Here is a 15,112-nt window from a genome sequence, read left to right as displayed (position 1 = left end):
CCGCGCCCGGCCTTACTCACCACTTTTAAAACCCTGCAGGAAAACCTGTCTTGGTACAGAGCACAGCAAGAAAAACAAGTGTGCCTGAGAAGTTAAATGACTAGCCAGCTCTCAACTGAATTCACAGCCTGGAGTCGTTTTAAATATGTCACCAAACTATTTCATATGTTTCCCTTTAAGAGGTGGATGCTAATTTCCTTTTTCTTGACTGTGGACTGAACTTAGTGCCTTGTAATCAATAGAAAACACGAGTGGAAATGACAGTTTGTGACTTTAAATTCTGTGTTATCAAAGATTCTTCCTCTGTCTCTTTCTTAGATTGCTCATTCTGGGGGACATTGGATCCTATCTTGAGATCAGGTCAATGCAGAGTTACATTTATCAAAGAAATGCAGTTTCCAGACAACAGTCAAGTGAGTGAGCTATCTTGTAAGGCTATTCCCTAGCCCCAGTCAAGCCTTCAGATCATCGTTGCCCAGACAACATCTTGACTGCAACATCATGAGAGAGTGTAAACTGGTACCACTCAGATAAACTGTCCCTAGATTCTTGACTTTCAAAAACACTGTGACGTGCTACACTTTATAGGTATATGTCACACAACAAAAATGTCTATTTCACAACCCAAATTGCTGTTACACAAGTGTTGAGAAAACTCATAAATCTAATATGTCTCTTCCCAATAGACATCTAATTTCCTAGTGGAAATAAGAGAAAGAAATTCTGTCTGGAAAAATATACCTCATGTTCACAGGATTCTCAAAGAATTTTTCATAAGTATTATTTTCAAAAGAAAATAATGAATGTAATACAAACTATTTCTAAGCCACAAGGAAACAATACACTGAATTAAAATACATATAAAAATTATACAAATAAACCTATAATAATCTTACATACTGGAATTAACAGAAGCAGAATATAGAGGTAAGGAAAGAGGCTATTCTTGCTATTAAAAAAAAAAACTTAAAAGGAGGAAAAGTTTCATTAGTAAATAACATGAAACCAAAATTGGATGTGCATAACAGGCAAACTTCTGGACATTACGAAGTCAGAAAGAGGTTTTACCCTTGTATATAGCCAAGCAGGTGCAACCCATCTCATACAGGCTCTGAAGACAAACAACAAACAGTCTTTAATTAAGAGGACTTGACAGCACCATTTGTCATACATAGATCACCTTAAACGTACGTAGTAGTTGTAGTAGCCACCTGTATTTGTTAATTGTCTTAATTCAAATAAAAAATGAAGTACTCTTGTCTTTGCAACTTGGAGCTGTGTGCCAGGTGAAGTTAGACTCATAGTCCCATGAAAACTGGGAGATACAGATGCTACCTTTCTTGATTATTACATCTCAAAAGGAATGCTCCCAGTTTCCTTAAGCTGACTTCTAAATAGAACATTAAAGGCCACAAACAGATGGTCACCATGAATATAAAGAAAAGTAAATCCTCACTTAGAATTTTATACGAGTTTTTTAAATAAGGGGGTGAGGGTTGAATTGTATCCCCAGAAAATATTTGTTGGAGTCCCAATCCCCAGTAAGTCAGAATGTGTTCTTATTTGGAGATACGGTCTTTACAGAGAGAGAGAGAAACAAATTAAAATGAGGTCATTAGGATTGATCCTAATCCAATTTAAAAAAGAAGAAATTTGAAAACAGAATCAGACACACATAGAAGGAATACAATATGAAGAGACTCAAAAATAAGACAGTCGTCTACAAACTAAGGAGAGAGGCCTGGAACAGATCCTTCCCTCAGGGCCCTCAGAAGCAAACCACACTACAGACACTTTGATTTCAGACTTCTAGCTCCCAGATCTGTAAGACAATGCGTTTCTCTTGTTTAAACTGCCCAGCTTGTGGTACTTTGTTACAGAAGATCTAAAAATCCAGCAAAGAGTAAAATAAAGATATTAACAGACAAATCTGCGGGAGTTTCCTACCAGCAATTTTCATTAAAGAAAATATGAACCATGTGGAAGGTAATTCAAGAGAGAAGACATGATATGGAAAAAGGAAAAAGGTCAAAGAAGCAACCAGCAGAAAGCAACATTAGCTTTCTAAACCAATAATGTAGACTTACAAAGAAATAATTAAATTAAATGTCATATAATACAATACAAAATGGGCTAAATATAGTTAATGTGTTCAAAATTTCTTATTACAGAGAAGAAAAAAACAATAATTAACTTTATACTTTAAAAAATTGAGAATGCAAATTTTAATTGCTAAATTAACCATGAAAAGAATAATAAAAGTTTTGGATATACCAAAAAGAGGGTTGGCTACAACAAATAGATTGAAAGATGGAATGATAAACTTAATCAACAAACACAAAAGAATACAAGAAACGAAACAGGAGTATTAGAAGTAAATCAAATGCACAGAAATGGATGATAGATACACATTCAAACACAGATTGAGCTTCCAAAGTTCAAAAATTCAAAATCCAACATACACTACAATCTGAAACTTTTGTGAGTGTCAACATGACACAGTTCAGATTTTGGTTTTTCTTTCTTCTTCTTCTTCTTCTTTTTTTTTTCTTGTAAGATGGAGTCTTGCTCTGTCACCCAGGTTGGAGTGCAGTGGCGCGATCTCGGCTTATTGCAACCTCGGCCTCCTGGGTTCAAGCAATTCTCCTGCCTCAGCCTCCCAAGTAGCTGAAATTACAGGCATGCACCACCACACCTGGCTCATTTTTGGTTATTTTTAGTAGAGACAGGGTTTCAGATTTAGGATGCTTAACTAATAAGTATAATGTAAATATTCTAAAATTCTAAAGAATCCAAAACCTGAAATACTTCTGGTCCCAAGCATTTCAGATAAGGGGTACCTAACTTGTATATCACTAATTATAGTAAATATAAATAGATAAAATGATCCAATCAAAAGACAATTGTTTTATGATTAGGTTTTTTTTAAATCCAACAACGTGTTTTGTACATGAGCTATATCTAAAACATGTAGTTACAGAAATGTTGAAAATAAATTTGAAAAGATGAATTTTTTAGAAAAGATGAGTGTCAAAAAGAAACATATATATATTAATATAAGTCTGTTTGGTCTTTTAGCCCATTTTCAGATTAAAAGAAGGCAATTGAATAGTGATTTCACTTTCCTAGATTGAAGTATTTATTTTATGTGTGTAGGCAGTTAATATTATAATAAACTCTCAAAATATATAAAACAAGTTTACAAAAAACAATTAAAATATTGATGACAATGACTTTAATTGATGCAAATTATTTTCCTGTGAATATTATGTAATTGGAACATCCTCTATAATTATATTTTGTAATTATTGCATAGGAACTCTTTTAGTGCGTGGGAACTACATATTTTATTGATAGTTAAATATATCAGTCTTTAATATATTTGACTCAAGCACATTATTTTACAAATGAAGAAATTCAAGTTGACAGATACTAAAGGAGAACTGCTTGGATAACATTAGTGAAAGAGCTAGAGATTAGTCTTGACTTCTGATTAAAAGCTCTTGGCATTATTTTACGATGTCTGCAGTTATAGTCATTTTTGCACTGAAAAGAAAGAGGAACCATAAACATTCTATTCTCTCAGTTATAATTTTATAGCAACTATTTAATTTAGATCCCAACTTTTATGCACTGAAGACCTGGTCTCATGAGGCAGTTCACATTGCCTTCTCCATACACCCCTGCCTTTGCAATTGTGTGCATGTGTGTGACCCAGTAAACATGATGAGAAAGGCTCATAAGGTGCTAATTGCAAGAAAGATAATCTATGACAGAAGAATAGAACTTTGGGCAACAGCAAATGATCACCACCAGAACCATTTTTGCAATGAAGACCTTACTAATGAATCCTAGGTTTTATTAAGGGTGATAATACAAAAAAAACGTTTATTTTATTCTCAGGATAAACAATAATGCTTCAATTCTAAATATAGAATTAAAAGCTAAAAATTGAGAATTTCTTTTCCAGACAAATATGTTCATTCTCTTCTTCTCTGCTGTCTGCAATCATTTTTTCTTACGTTTAGAGAAATTTCAAATTGTTCACCCCTACATGATAAGCACTCTGATTACTTCTATAGCATCATCTACCAGGAGTCCCCATTACCCTTCCTCATTCCTTCCACAGACCTGTCACCCTGGATTATCTTCAGTACTTCGGAGAAAATTTACCACTAGAATTATCTTTTGCAATGAAGTCCTTACTAATGGATCCTAGATTTAATTAAGGTTGATGATATTTTAAAAATAAGTTTATTTTTCTTCTCAGGATTGATGTCAGGATAGATATCAATCCTTTCCAGTGTAAGGGTTTTGCCCATGCTATTCCTTCTGCCTGAAAGGTTCTATTCCCTAGTCATTAGCTGGTTAACTCCTATTCATCCTTCAGTTATCAACGTGAGCTATTTCTTGAGAAATGTTTTCCTAATAAAAGCAATGTATATTAGTACTTTTAATCAATTAGGCCTCAGTTACAAAGAGTAGGCACTCAGGTAGACAACGAGTAATGGCTCCACGAACAGGCACAGGTGGCTGCCAACCCAGAGAGCCATTGTCATCATGAGGAAGAGGGAGAATCAGGAGGTCATTACTGGAATGGCAAACTTCAAGAACTTACAATTACAGCAGCATTAGCCTGAACTTCCTGACTGCCACAGCCCTTGAACTTCCACAAAGCAAGTGACTAGGCTGAAATTATAATTAAGAAAAAAAAAAAAAATCAACCCTACCACCATGTTTAAAAGCAGCAATAAGCTCAAAAAGTCTCACTTCTGCCTTTAATATCTAATTTTGGATCTTCTTACTTAATTCAATTTGCATCTAAGTCCCTGACTGTAAGTTTTCTAGCCTCTGTAGAACAAAAAGTACACCAGAGGAAGGCTGAAATAGATGCCAAATGACAAACACAATACCCACAATAGCCTCTTTTACATTATAAGACGGTTTTTTTTTTTTTTAGAAGGCACAAGCTACTAATAGTTAATTTATTTGTTCAAGAGCCTGCATATTGCAAGCATTAAACGCAAGCATAGGCTTTGATTCTGTGAGGCGCCAAAATTTCACGTATTGAAGAAGATCAAAGCAAACATGCGATCCATGTACACGGATGAAAACTAAAGGTTCAGAGTTAATAACATTGAGTTTTAAAATTCTCTATAGCCTACGCGAGCCCACTAGTCACAGGTCTTTTAGGTCCTTCTGGTGTCCCACCAGGGTATCTGCGACTTGTTCTTGAGGGCTGAGCATTCATCATCTTTTAGCCTTGCTGGTTGATAACGCTGGTTAACTCCTGCGGCATGTGAGGGATAGCACGCGAAGGGCTCAGGAAGATCTTCTTCTGGATGACCATAGCATCCCCTTTTACCATTGTGTGACACGGGATGAATCGCTGGATAGATCTTTTTTCACAGGATTCAATAAGAATCCAGCCCCAACTTAATCGCATAGCCGAAAAGGTTGGTATATCCTTGTTAGCTTGATGACTTCATAGGCAGCTTTCAACCACCATCTTATGCACTTCGCTTCAATTTTCACTATCATTGTCAGTTCCATTTCTGCGAATTCAATTCCCTGGAAGAGAAACACCAGCCACATCTCACAGCCGCAATCGCACACAGCCGCACCTTGAGTCGCCAATGTTCCCGCCCAATCCATCGCATGGCAGCTGCTGGGATAATGCCAAGTTTTTCAGCCAGATGGAGGTAGGCGAAATCTAGCGGGCAGAATCCAGACTAGCATCGGCACTTCCAATCACGGCGGTGTTTGGGTAATCCACTTAGTTTCCAGGTGACATATGTAAGAATGTCGCACGGGTTGGAACCCACAATTTTGATGCATCAGGACTGTAGCTTGCAGCGAATAATGATTTGAAGACAATTAACATTTCTCTGCACCAGACTGGGGGGGCACCTCTCCCCTTCTTGCTGCGGACTCCTGCAGTTACGCACTACACAATTCTTTGAATTGGCAGTCCACAGAATAATCTTTATCTGCCACATTTTAGGCGTGCTGAAGAAATAAAGCTCCCATGCTGGCAGATCCATCATTTCTCCTTTAAGCTTTATCTTCCAAAAAGCATCCAGCAGAGCAAGGTTCATCCAGCCAGAGACTTTCCGAGGAATGGCTGATAGCCCAGCGCGCATAGGCCGACTTGTGCAACACCCACTACAGTGAGTCTTAATTGTTTTGGGACTGTTGCCATCTTCTTCTGCAACTGGTGCAGATGAGTTTTTCCCTTAAGAGTTGCCATTTTGCACAGGAGACAGAAGACGCTGGAGACCCCTACGGTGCTTTTCTTACCATGATTTTACTTGCCTCTATATACAATAGGCCTCTTGCTGGTTTATTTTCTTTTGTATTATCTGTCTGCTCCATTAGATTATAAACTTCTGAAAATACAAGCCTGTTTTGTTTACTATTATTTTAGTGCCTGACCTGCAGAGATCCACAGTATGTTTTTGTTGAGAAAATTAACCAGATGTATCAGACCTAATTTCTAAATAGGTTCAAATCTCAGCTCATTTACTAGTTTGTTAAACAAATGTAAAAACTTCTCAATCTATGTTGCTTCAATGACTTATCTGAAAATCAGGCTAATAACTAGACACGAATAGCACCCATCCCTCTGTTTTTCTCCCACATCAGGCAGCTTGTATTATGTAGAAGTCCTAACATTCTTGGCATGGGGCAAGCAGGATATTCCTGAGTGTATAATGCCCACTAGCCTATGATGCCAAGGGTTCCTGTCCAAAATGAGGTTTGGCAAAACATATGTCAATTATGTCTTCTTTGTCACACTCAGGTTGTCACTGCTCGAGTACTCCTGATCCTGAGACACCACAGAGGCTTACGGCTTCAGCCTCATTTCAAGCATAACTTTTCCCGGGACACAACTTCCATAGTACTAGGGATAGATGTGAGTGGGGGAAATTCTGAGTCATGGATTTCCCCTGCCATTCCTAAGCCAATGACAAGTCAAACTCAGTATAGTAGAAGTCATTTCCACCATAACCCGCTATCTAAGCTTTCCTTCTGCTTAAGAAACTCCCTCCTCCCTCGAGTTCCGGTCTGTCCCTCAAGCCCTCGAAAGAATTGCCCACAGTGGAGTGTTTGTGTGGAGTGTTTGTGTGAGTAGTGGGCAGTAGGGGAATAGTTAGCAATTGGTAGCAACAGGTAGATGCATCTCTTTCCTCCTGTAGAAATGGGAACCCAATACAGCATTAGTTACTTTCTGGGCCAAATGTTCTCAGGCTCAGCTCATACTGCTGTCTTAAAACTCCATTAAGGCAAGATTCCCAACTTCCAGGCTTCTGTCTTCTGCTTACCATAGATTTCTAGCTTCTTGATAGCTTCTTATGTGTCTGCAAATGTCTCTGTAAGTAACAGGAAAAACTTAGTCACTACCAAAATGAAGGATGTTGAAGGGAAGGGAGGCGACAGAGCAGTTTCTATGCCCAGAACAAACTGAGGTTTGGAATAAGGATGGAAAGCAGGTCTTTCCTCCTTTGTGAAGAAAATCCTGAAAGAGCTACTTTCTGCTTATAGGGGAGATAGGACCAGGTTTAGCTTAATTTCCCCTCCTCCTAGTAGGAAGCCTGATACTGTCACCTGTAAAAGTCTCTCTCTCTTTTTTTAAAAATTGTTATCTTCTCCTAATTCAATGCCTGCTCCCTTTCATACCCCAGATGTACTACTGCAGTTCCCTCTGTTAACTCTGGGATACTGGTGGGAATGACCACTTCTGGCAACTTTCCTTTAAGATTTATCCAGCCTGGGTTTGAGAAGGAATAGCCTACTGCCCTGTCCAGAAAAGCACTCTTCAGGCCCATTCGTTCAGGACCCATATCTTATGTGGGCAGAGGGAGGATGCGGGCAAGATAACTCTTGAGCCTGTGAAATAAATGTCTGCCCAAGAAAGATGTCACTACTGGAAGGCTAACTAGATGCAGCAGGGAGAGAACTATTTTCCCATTAGAGAGTGTACTCTGTCCTCTCTCAAATAGGAGCAACTGTCTCTTCAGAATATCTGGGCTACTGTCTTACAGCAAATTGTCTTGCACCTTGAAACTTTAGAGGAAAAAGAAAACAAACTAGAGAGTCATGTATGTTCCATTCTTCGGAGTTATTTGCATTTATATTAAACTTAAAGTTGGTTTATAAATCTTGACATTATCATTTATTATATTTTATTTATTTTCCAATTTGTCTGGCGTTATCATATTTACACACATTGTTTAAACAGTATCGACTTTTTTTTTCTCAATTGTACTCTGGACTATAGAACCCCATAGGTAGACTTGATTTATATGAAATTTATAGTCTAGCTTTATTCTGTCCTTTATTATTTTCTTAGTGGACTCCCCAGATAACCCTCTTAAACCTACTTCTATTTCATTGGATTCCAATTACTATAGCTTTCCACCCCGCTACAGTCCACAGACTGCAGAGTAGAACGTCTCTCATTTCTGAGAAGTCCTCTATCATATAAGACACATTTTCCCTCTTTCTAGCTCCATGCAGCTTTTATTTATACCAATGGTCTCATCTTCTTTATAGTCTTATATGAAAACCTTTATTAATATCTATCTTCTAGAGTTAAATGCTCACTAAAATGAATCCCTATGCTTATAGACTTCATCCCTCCCTAAAAGACCTTGCTCTTGTATTTATGCCTTCCTTTCCAGCATCATTAATCTTAATATTTCTTTAGTCCAGCTCCTCTACTGTCTTATATATTACTGCCCATGTTATGCTTTAAACATTATTTTTATCATATCACTCCCTTTTCCAAATCCTTTAAAGATGATTTCTTTCAATAGCTTCCACTTTTTAAAGGCTTCCACTATTTTAATTCCCTTTTTTAATTCAATAGTCTACTCAATATTTTCCCCAAACATAATCTTCACTGTATTCAAGCCAGTATCTACAGTGATTCAAATCTATCATTTTCTTGCTACTTGGCCTATGGTGGGCATTCAGGACATAGTGGAAAATCAGATGTACACAAATTCATTCTTAATGTCATAAATTCAGGTTGTCTCTCACTTCTGAATTCTCATTTTCTTATCTCTTGGGCTATCAGAATCTTAGATGCTTTTAAATCTAACTTTAGCTCCATTTCCTTTATGAAACCTTTCAATATTCAAGTCTTAGTTCATACTCCCTTTGTTTGAATATTCAGTACATATAGCTTATACCAAAGAAGTGTACATTAGTCATGGTTCATTATAGGTTTTAAAAAACACATCATTTCAAGTAGAAAGAGAAAAATCGATTTAGTAAAGGAAAAGTGCTTACTACATTGAAAGAAGGTAAGAAGAACAGACTTTTCATTGACTGGACTTCTGGAAATGACATATAAAAATATACCACTAAACTGTAAGGCTGGAGAAGCTGCTAATTTTGCTACAATCAAGGGGAATCGAGAGGCCACGGCACTTGTTTTTAACCACAGGAACACTTTAGTTGTAAACTGGGCATGATAAAGAACCTACCACATCTATTGACTGCAAATTGTACTATACCTGTTAGATTCACACAAAATTGAAGCCTACATCCCAGTACCCAGGGATGGATTCAAAGACATTGCCAGTGGGATGGAAGAAAAATTGAATGCTTCCATAATACTGCTTGCAAAAGTGCAGTATTTTCTTTACTTTCAACTTCCAAAACACAGGAGTTCATTTCATGGGCTGAGCTTTAGCAACATATGAAACAAGAGATGCTAAAGATCTGAGGAATTGAATTTTTAGTCTTTAGTTTATGTAGTACAGCTGAAGGAGGGATGAATATCCGGTATGGACTCAATGTATTCTCCACAAGTGGATTATTATATTTTATTACTTTGTTTTTTGATGCATAACGATTATGTCTTCCCAAATATATAATTACTTGATAAATAGCTAACTGAGATGCCATCATATTGTAGAAGGAAAAGAAAACACCAAATTACACCACAAGATTTAGTACAAGTTTATACCCTAGTCCTCCAACAGGCTTTTGTTTATTTAATCATGGAAATAGACACGTAGTTTCTTTAGGTCACATTTAATTTGAGAAGATTTTACTAGGTAATGTCTTGGTCCCCTCCTGATAGTCTATTATTTCATGATTGATTGAACTATATCCTGTTCAAGTAGACAACCCATATGCTTGCTGGGAGAAAATTGTGTTTCAGTATTAAATGCTCACTTGCGTGTTTCACCTCAAAAGATACTAGAGGAGAGATTTGGGAGTCACACAACATTGACATTTTACTTTTTTCCTGAGGGTGGTTAAATGGACATACTTTTATTCTTTTTAATGATACGTACTGACTTGAAGTACCTTGTCTAACTGCTGTTTGAATGACTTTAACATGTTGCATGGAGCACTCACAGTAAGAACTGTGTCTCTAAATTCAATTCTATATGACTTAGAGAGAGTCAATATCATTCTGACTTTTCCCCAATACAAAATAACACTCTCTTGACTTTCATTCTCACAGTATGCTCTCAGCCATTGATCCTCCATTTAGAATGATGGATCTTCCTTATCTTTTGCTATCACTGGCAGCAAGTCCTTAAACAGATGGGACTCCAATCACTCCCTGTGGATGGTCTCCCTAAATAACTACCTGTCGACTGAGTTGTAACTAGATTTGGAGACTCATGACTATATTACTGCACAATAAGATAGTTTGGCTTGAGCTCCACAGTGATTCTAAGAATAAACTTGGCCTTGATAAGAATCCACATTTAAAGTGGCAGTCTAGTATGCATCATTTCTAATTTCATTTGGAATAGTGTAACTGGCAACATTTTTCCCTTGTATCAGACCTTGATTAATTTCATTGCCAGATCCTCTAAGGAAGGAAGACAAAATTCTCTACTAAAGTTGATAATTTCTTCCTTAAACCCATAGAAAATAGCAAAACTTGTCAGCAAATGATGCTTAAAATAAAATCTTCAAATGAAAAGTTACAAAATTACCCAAAAATTTGTAGATTCTTGTTAACATTCTCATTATGTATATGTGCCAACTTCCTTTTGTGAAACCCTTAATAGGTAAAGATATTTAACAAGGCTCGTATAGAGTCCAAATTAGTTCAGGTATGTTGGTTCATCAAATAATATTACAGGAGAAAAGAGAAATTCATAAATTAGGTAGCTAAATACAGAAAACTTTGAAGACTCTTTGGGACAGGATTTCACCCAAAGTAGTTAACATTCCAGTTTCCAAAGGAGAATATTGAATCTCTGATTCATTGGAACCCCTTTGCAAGGTTTTAATACAAAGGATTAAAACATAAAATTTATCGTGAAAACAGGGGTCAGCAATAACTTATTAAAATAAAGCAATGGCAGACTAACATTAATTTATTTTTGGATAATATGTCAGACTGGTATTTCAGATAAATGAATTCAAAAGACATATTTATTCCAGTAATGTATTTGGCAGTTTGTTAGTTGGATTTGTTTTAGTGACCATGTGTAACACATTGAAGTCAAAATGTAGTAAGAACACACAATTATCCTTCATAAAAAGAAACTCATCAGTACAGTTGGTTCATATTTTTTGTTTCTCCATCCTCAGTTTTCATATTTTTAGATACTTATATAGATAGGACCATATTCCGCTAAAGAAGACTGATGTTTCTCTTGTCCATCTCTTCTTTTTAAGAAAGATGTAGTCTTTCCAGGGTTTGTTATTCTAATTTCATATCTCAAGGCTCATTGATCAGAAATGTGCTAAAATCAAAGTATCTACCAGGCTACATTTCTTTCTGGAGGCACTAGGGATAAATATACTTTCTTGACTTTCAAGTTTCTATAGGATGCCCACATGGCTTGGATTGTAAAGGCTTTGCATCGTCAAAGTCATCAATAGCTGATAAATATTTTTCATATCGTGTCACTGTCACTGACTCATTTTTCCTATCTCTTTTATTACAATGGCCTTTCTAATTATATTGGGGATGCCTAGATAATAAAAAAAATCTCCTATCTCAAGGTTAGTTAATTCCATCTGCAACCTCAATCCTCCTTTGCCTAGCATAACATATGCACAAGTTCTGGTAATTAGGATGAGAATGTGTTTGGAAGGCCATTATGCCACCTAACACAGTAAGTCACCAATATTTTATATTAGAGTTTCATAGTATTATAAGAGGCACAATGGTGGTAAATTTGGGGAATACATTTATTGAGCCTCTACTATGTGCCACTTCACGACTTCTGGTTATCTCACTGATCTTTTTTTTTTTTTCAAATTTACTTATTAACTCATATACGGATATATTAGTCCATTTTCTCACTGCTGATAAAGACATACCCAAGACTGGGCAATTTACAAAAGAAAGAGGTTTAACAGACTTATAGCTCCACATGGCTGGAGAGGCTTCACAATCATGGTGGAAGGTAAGGAAGAACAAGTCACATCTTACATGGATGACAGAAGGCAAAAAAAGAGAGAGCTTGGAAGGGAAATTCCCATCTTTAAAACCATCAGATCTCATGAGACTTATTCACCATCATGAGAACAGCATGGGAAAGACTCTCCTGCATGATTCAATTATCCTCCTCTGGGTCCCTCCCATAACATATAGGAAATATGGGGGCTACAAGATGAGAATTGGATGTGGACACAGAGCCAAACCATATCATTCCACCTCTGGCCCCTCCCAAATCCCATGGGATTCACATTTTGAAACCAATCATTCCTTCCCAACAGTCCCCCAAAGTCTTAACTCATTTCAGTATTAACTAAAAAGTCTACAATCCAAACTCCCATCTAAGACAAGGCAAATTCCTTCCAACTATGAGCCTGTAAAATCAAAAGCAATTTATTTACCTCCTAGATAAAATGGCAGGTACAGGCAATGGGTAAATACAGCCATTCCAAATGAGAGAAAATGGCTAAAAGAAAGGGACCACAGGCCCCATGCAAGTCCAAAATCCAGTGAACCTGTCAAATCTTAAGGTTCCAAAAGGATCTCTTTTGAATCCATGTCTCATATCCAGGTAATGCTGGTGCGAGTGATGGGTGAACATGGTCTTGGGCAGCTCCACCGCTGTGGCTTTGCAAGGTACAGCCTCCCTCCTGGCTGACTTCATGGGCTGGCATTCAGTGTCTGTGGCTTCTCCAGATGCACAGGTTAAGCTGTCAGTGGATCTACTATCTGGAGGATGGTGGCTATCTTCTCACAGTTCCACAAGGCAGTGCCCCAGTAGGAACTCTGTGTGGGGGCTCCAACCCCACATTTCCCTTCCACACTGTCCTGGCAGAGGTTATTCATGAGGGCCCTGCCCCTGTAGCAAACTTCTGCCTGGTCATCCAGGCTTTTCCGTACACCTTCTGAAACCAAGGCAGATGTTCCCAAACCTCAATTCTTGACTACTGTGTACCTAAAGACTCAACACCATGTGGAAGATGCCAAGGCTTTGAACTTCAACCCTCTGAAGAAACAGCCCAAGTGGTACATTGCCCTCTTTTAGTAATGACTGGAATGACTGAGACACAGGGCACCAAGTTTCTAGACTGCAAACAGCAGAGGCACTGTAGGGCCTGGCCCATGAAACCATTTTTTTCCTCCTAGGCCTCTGGGCCTGTTATAGGAGGGGATGCCATGAAGACCTCTGACATGACCTAGAGATATTTTCCCCACTGTCTTGGAGAATAACTTTCAGTTCTTCGTTATTTATGCAAATTTCTGTAGCCAGCTTGAATTTCTCCTCAGAAAATGGGATTTTCTTTTCTATCACAATTGTCAGGCTGCAAATTTTCCAAACTTTTATGCTCTGCTTTCCTTATGAAACAGAATGCCTTTAACAGCACCCAAGTGATTTTTTGAATGCTTTGCTGCTTAGAGATTTATTCTGCCAGATACCCTAAATCATCTCTCTCAAGTTCAAAGTTCTAGAAATTTCCTGGGCAGGGATAAAATGTCACCATTTTCTTTGCTAATACATAGCAAGAGTACCCTTTGCTCCAGTTCCCAACAAGTTCTTCATCTCCATCTGAGACCACTTCAGTCTGAATTTCATTGTCCATATCATTATCAGCATTTTAGTCAAAGCCATTCAACAAATCTCTAGGGAATTCCAAACTTTCCCACATTTTTCTCTCTTCTTCTGAGCCCTCCAAACTCTTCCAACCTCTGCCTGTTATCCAGTTCCAATGTCACTTCCACATTTTTGGGTATCTTCAGCAGCACCAAATTACTGTATTAGTTCATTTTCACACGCTGATAAAGGCAAACTTGTGACTGGACAATTGAGACTTGAGACGTGGCCAAAAGGAAAAAAAAAAAAAGAGGCTTAATGTATTTATGGTTCCACATGGCTGCGGAGACATCAAAATCATGGTGGAAGGTGAGGAGGAGCAAGTCACATCTTACATGAATGGCAGCAGGCACAGAGAGAGAGCTTGTGCAGGGAAACTCCTATTTTAAAACCACCAGATCTCGTAAGACTTAATCACTAGCATGAGAACAGCAAGGGAAAGACCCACCCCCATGAATCAATTATCTCCCACCAGGTTCTTTCCCCAACACATCAGGATTATAGGAGCTACAAGATGAGATTTGGGTAGGGACACAGTGCCAAACCATATAATTATATATTTACATAAATTTGCATACATGTATGTTTGTATGCCTGCATACAGTTAATTTGCACTCCAGTTACATTTTGGGGAGATACTTATGTAATCTTTGATTGAATTTGATTATAATCCTACTTCAATCCTAAATCTGCAGAATTAGGCTATCTCCCTAAACCCCCATTAATTCCCTACCTCATATTCTAGTCCTTCTCTAACATGGATGTCTATCCAATAATTCACTTGTTGTCCTCAATTTTAGAATTTGTTGATCTTGTCTTCTGTTCCAAGATGGCTGAATAGGAACAGCTCCGGTCTGCAGCTTTCAGTGTGATCAATGCAGAAGATGGGTGATTTCTGCATTTCCAACTGAGGTACCTGGTTCATCTCAAGGGGACTGGTTGGACAGTGGGTGCAGCCCATGGAGGGCAAGCCAAAGCAGGGCGGGGCATTGCCTCACCTGGGAAGCACAAGGGGTTGGGGGATTTCCCTTTCCTAGACAAGGGAATTCGTGACAGACTGTACCAGGAAA

This window comes from Rhinopithecus bieti, unplaced genomic scaffold (assembly GCF_001698545.2).
Source record: "Rhinopithecus bieti isolate Rb0 unplaced genomic scaffold, ASM169854v2 scaffold_18644, whole genome shotgun sequence".
Taxonomy (NCBI): Eukaryota; Metazoa; Chordata; class Mammalia; order Primates; family Cercopithecidae; genus Rhinopithecus; species Rhinopithecus bieti.
Note: the sequence above shows the minus strand (reverse complement) of the source record.